Consider the following 5,716-nt stretch of genomic DNA (forward strand, 5'->3'; position numbering starts at 1 on the left):
ACTTTGTGTTGAAGCCTGATTGACCCAGGACCCGCAATCCTCTATGTCTGGAGGACGTGTTGCATCCCAGTGCTCAACTGTGTCCTGGCTTCCACAATATTAACCCAGTGTGAAGGCATCAGTGAGGTGGACCACATTCACTTGTCTACGTGTTTGTGGTTAGGCTATCCTTCCCACTAAATGCACTAGGGAGGGCACAGGTAATGTTTTGGCATGTGCGCTTGTGTATAAGGTGCACCGGGACAAAGAGGGGCAACTCGGGACCGAGTATGCACACCCGGCCGCCCCCTGGCGGCTGGGGACCAAGCGTGGACACCTGGCCGCCAGGCGGCTGCGGACTGAGTATGGATACGAGGCCGCCGATGCAGCCATGACGTGGTGGCCAGATTCCGCCTCCACATGCCTAAAAGGCCCAATTTCAAGTGCAAGCAAGCAAGCAGTATGGTATTGCAGCCTTAGTGGCAGGCTGCATACTTGCGCTTGCATTGCAAGGAATGGGGGAGGTACAATTGAACACTGCCCTGGGACAAGGACTTGAACAGGGTTAGTTGTATGTGCCATGAACAGGGGGTTGGCATACACACACTACAGCGAAATAGGCTGTCCTACCCACTAAATGCACTGGGGAGGGCACAGGTAATGTTTTGGTATGTGCGATTGTGTATAAGGTGCACAGGGACAAATATTGGCGGCTGGGGACCGAGTATGGACACCCGGCCGCCCCCTGGCAGCTGGGGACTGAGTGTGGACACCAGGCCACTGATGCATCCATGACATGGTGGCCAGCGTCTGCCTCCACAAGCCTAAAAGGCCTCATTTCAAGTGCAAGCAAGCTAGCAGTATGGTATTACAGCATGGGGGTGGGTTGGTGGGTGGCAGGATGCACACTTACGCTTGCATTCCAAGAAAATAAAGCAGATTCTAACTTCTATCATCATCATCATGGTCCTCACCTTGGCACTCTCAACCCCTCTGATGGAGAAGCCAAGGCCCAACGGAGGAGTCTGGTTGTCTGGTGGGCTTGCCAATGCTGCCCTAAAGCAGGCCAGGCTAAGAAAAGTGTGGGGAAGGTTATCGGGACAAATAGTGGCGGCTGGGTACTGAGTATGGAGACCTTGCTACCGAAGCAGCCATGTGGTAGTGGCCAGCTTCGGCCTCCTCAAAACTAAAAGGCCCCATTTCAAGTGGAAGCTAGCAGTATAGTATTGCAGCCTGCGGGTGGGTGGGTGGTTGGCTGCATATTTGCACTTGCATTGCAAGGAATGGGGGAGGTGCAATTGAACACTGCCCTGGGACAAGGTCTTGCAATGGAATAGTTGCAAGTCTGCATCTTCTGATGCGGCAAGGATCACTTCTGATGGGCACACTTTAAGGCAGTGACCTGGGTGTCAGAGATGCTTCCAGGGGTCTTCCCCATGCTGTTCCCATGTCTTTTCAGCACTGTATGCATGTGTCACCCAGCACATGGCCAGATAAGGTTGTAAAATGTTAAAATGACATTTCCCAGTGAATGCATGACAAAAGTGCAAAAACGCATAAAAAATGCTACTTGTGAACATAGCCCAAGATGTGGAGGAGTATTTTTGGTTTTGGTTACTTATTTTACCTTATACACAAGTCTTTACCTTGGAAAGGAGGTACCTTAACATATTTCACAGGAAAGCAGTTTCAGTTTCATTTTTGAACGTTTTATTGTGAGCCCTTAAAAATGGCTTAACACTAGAACTACTGATGGAGTCATTTTGACTCCTTTCGTTTTTTATTTCTCTTCTGTGACTACATTTTTCAGAATTCCGGCTTGAAACTCGGTGACTTTTCCTCAAATATGATGTGAAAAAAGATTTTGTGAGAATAAATAATTTTGGTGAAAAATTTGCGCGTCTTTTTCAAAATTTACCAAGAACTACTGAAGGGAGTCATTTTGACTCCCTACTATATTTTGAGGTCCTTTTGTCACTAAATGTTGCTATAAAGTTTTGTGCATAATTTTTTCACTCTGTCTTATTTACCCTGATGTTCATATAGATGTAGTTCAATTTACATGTCAACTTTTCACATTTTCCTTGTGTTTTACCTGCTTGTTTTACTGTGTAATGCTGAACAAAATAGCTTGTTTACTCTAAGCTCTTATCTTATGCTAATGAAGGGTGGTGTTTTTCTAAGGTCCTAGCAGGAGACAGTATTCTGGATAGTAACTTTACTTTCAGTTCAGCTGAAGAGACAAAGAGAACAGACGCAGACATACGAGCTCTGAAGACTCATACAGGTATGAATTGTTATGAAATAGTTTAGCTGTCTGTCAACTGATTCAGCCCACCTACTTTTGAAGGTGGCAGAACAGTTATTATTTCTTTTAGTTTTCATTTCATTTCTATTTTTCAGCAGGGAACTATATAGAATTATGGAATTTGTGAGGAATATGGAGAGAAGACGTTTGATAAAGCCTCAGGATATTCTGGCTACTTTGCAATCCATACCGGAGGATGAATCGGAATCCGAATTGCAGGAACATGTATTTGATTCTGACAGTGATGAAGATTTCATTCCTCAGAACATATCAAGTGAATCTGAAGACTCAGAAGGAACAAATCCAGAAGGTAAGCAGTTATGTGTATTTATTTGTTCTTCCACACACTGAGTTAGGGCCTGTGCACACTAGCAGAATTCTGGCTGAATAGCCATCTGGATATTCTTGCCGCAATACAGGCCGTACCTGCCCGCTCATGCCTGAAGCTCCGCTCCGAACCCCGGGCTGGAGCCGCTGTCAGGGACAGAGCAGCGCTTGCTTACGCTCGAGCACGGCTCCGTCCCAGACAGCGGCTCCAGCCCGGGGTTCGGAGCGGAGCTTCAGGTATGAAACTTCGCTCTGTACCTGAGCGGGCAGGTACGGGCCGGATTGTGGTGAGAATATCCGGTCGGATATTCCGCCGCTAATCCAGCCAGTGTGCACGGACCCTTACAAAACAAAAATTCTAAATATTCATCAACTTTTTTACAGATATTCCAAGCACATCAACTGGGGATCGGGCTCATGCAGTTATGTTGCCTCGTGACCATCCTCCTGGTTGTGGACAGAAAAAATCAGCAAAACGTCCCAGAAATGAAAGAACAACAGATAACGATGGCGGCGAAGGTAATGTAATAACAAACACCAGAGAAGGCGAATCTGAAGGAATACTAGTTTGAGCGGATGGTATTCAATGGAAACCTGTTGAAATTGGAGAACACTTGCCTGGTAGGCGTGACAGCCAAAATATTCTTCGAGAAGCACCTGGCCCTACAGGATACGCCAGAAGAAATATCATTATCGATAGTCCTTTGAGCGCATGGTGTTTATTTTTTGATTCATATATATTGACACATATAAAGAACTGTACGCTTGCAGAAGCATGCAGGAACAATAATTTACAGTTTACTCTATCTGATGAGGAGCTAGATGCATTCATTGCGATATTCTATGCTCGTGGAATATCTGGCACGAACCGTCACTCGATTAGCAGTATTTGGTGTAATGACTGGGGAATACCGTTTTGCAAAGCGACAATGTCTGGGGACCGCTTTGTTGAAATTATGAGGTTTCACAGATGTGATGAGATATCTACTCGATCGGAGAGACTGCAAACGGACAAGTTTGCTCTATTTTCTACTGTGTGGGACAGGTTTATTGAAAATTGTATTGCGTGTTACAAACCTGGCCCATACATAACGGTGCATGAGCAACTTTTCCCAAGCAAAACTAGGTGTCCATTCACGCAGTACATGCCTTCCAAACCAGATAAATATGGCCACAAATATTGGCTAGCTGTTGATAAGAGGAGCAAATATCTGGCAAATGGCTTCCCTTATCTAGGCAAAGATGACACACGCCGTGCTGAGGACCGTTTAGCTGACCATGTGGTAATGAAGTTATTGGACCCGTTTTTGAAAAAAGGTCGCAATGTTACAACCGATAATTATTTTACTTCAGTAAAATTAGCTAAACAGCTAAAAAGCAAAGGAACAACCATTGTGGGAACACTGAACAAGATAAGGCGAGAAGTGCCTAAAGAAATAAAATCCATGAAAGAGGAATTGTACAACACTAAAGTGTTTAGAAATGAAGACAATTTTACACTTACAGTATATCAAGGAAAGCCCAACAAAAATGTTGTCATTTTGAGTTCCGTCCATCCAGATGTTGTTGTTGCGTCTGATTCCGCAAAAAAAACTCCAGAAACGGTAAAGTTTTACAATGAAACAAAATATGGAGTAGATGTAGTGGATCAGATGGCACGAAAATATACCAAACGAACATGCACAAGGAGATGGCCTGTTCATGCATTTGAAAATGCCTTAGACTTTGCGGGTATAAATGCATGGATAATATTCAAGGAGATTACCCACCAAAAAATGTCACGCAAGGCATTTTTGCAAACGCTTGTGAGAGAGTTGAGTGGTCCTTATGTCACAGATAGGGAAAAGGGTTCCACTTAAGTCTTTGTGTGGGCAATGTACTGCCATAAATCAAAGGCAATGCCTAAAATGCGAAACACCAAATGTTTAGAAGGTGAATTCTGCGCCATATTTTCATTTTTATGCTCCTCCACCTACATTTTCTCTGCTTTTTGTTCTTCAGTTGTTGTTTATATGTGTGCACTTGAATAAAAAAAAAAGTTTGAAAAACGTCTATTATAATTATTGATATTTTCTGTAGAAAAATAAGAAAAGCAGAAAAAAAACAATCAAAAGCATTACTGTTGGATCTCACAATAATAATACATTACAAAAAATATAATTATTAATCAATAACCACAAATGAAACTCTAAAAATAAACGAAAACAAGCAAGGAGTCAAAATGACTCCTTTCAGTAGTTCTAGGCGGGGTCACGAGTCCAGTAGTCCTAGTGTTAATACCTCTGACCACGTTGTTGACAGCAGTGACCTGGGGGTCATAAATGCTTCCAGGGGCGATCCCCATGCTGTCCCCATGTCATTTGAGCACTGTCACTATCGTTTTGGCCACTTTTAGGCTTTCTACAGACTGCCGGGGGTGCCGCCGCAAAAATGCTCGGGTCTCCCATAGACTAACATTGGGCTCGTTGCTCGGGTTGAGCACCCGAGCATCACCGTGAGCTCGGCCCGAGCTTCGAGCATTTTAGTTCTTGCTTAACACTAACTAGCAGCAGATTAAGTGGCAAAAGCAATTTCTGGGAGACTATTCACACAATTTTTGAACCAGCTCGTGCTCCAGCATAACAGAGTACAAAGTCTGACATGCTGTGAACGACAGGAGAGGATGGTGCAGGAGTATGTAGAGTTCAATATCAATACCATCAGGGAGTGTTTGGACCCTTTTACATTTTGGTCTTCAAAAATGAATGAATGGCCTGAGCTCGCCTCTCACGCCTTGGAGGTTTTATCATGCCCGGCAGCCAGCGTTCTCTCTGGATCTCCAATTACTTTTGCACCCCAAATGCAGTCTGTACAGAGGCGTTGATGTCTTTTTGAGTGTGCTTCATTGATCTCTTGAAATTGCAGTTTGTTAAATGTCTTCTGTGCCTGCTCTTGCTGCTGCTGCTGCTGCAGGTTTTAGGCCCTAATTTTGGTAAATGTGGAGAACTCTGATTGTGTCTCCATCCATTGGTTTGTCTGTAGTGGGACAGGTTTAGGTCTGCGTGAAACTACTTGTAGTCTGATGACATTGATGCCACTTAAGTGGTGTTAGGCCCTCATTTA

The 5,716-nt window shown here is 44.2% G+C and overlaps 1 long non-coding RNA gene across 1 annotated transcript; it reads left to right on the forward strand.

Annotated features, from left to right (window-relative positions):
* Positions 1 to 2,155: 2,155 nt before the first annotated feature.
* Positions 2,156 to 3,131, forward strand: LOC141173421 (uncharacterized). Its single transcript, XR_012252646.1, has 3 exons — positions 2,156 to 2,266; positions 2,383 to 2,597; positions 2,999 to 3,131. It is a non-coding gene; the product is annotated as an uncharacterized lncRNA (long non-coding RNA).
* The last annotated feature ends 2,585 nt before the right edge of the window (positions 3,132 to 5,716 follow it).

The sequence above is a fragment of the Phyllobates terribilis genome, unplaced genomic scaffold, assembly GCF_046119375.1.
Source record: "Phyllobates terribilis strain yellow unplaced genomic scaffold, ASM4611937v1 Scaffold_1__5_contigs__length_1240528914, whole genome shotgun sequence".
Lineage (NCBI taxonomy): Eukaryota > Metazoa > Chordata > Amphibia > Anura > Dendrobatidae > Phyllobates > Phyllobates terribilis.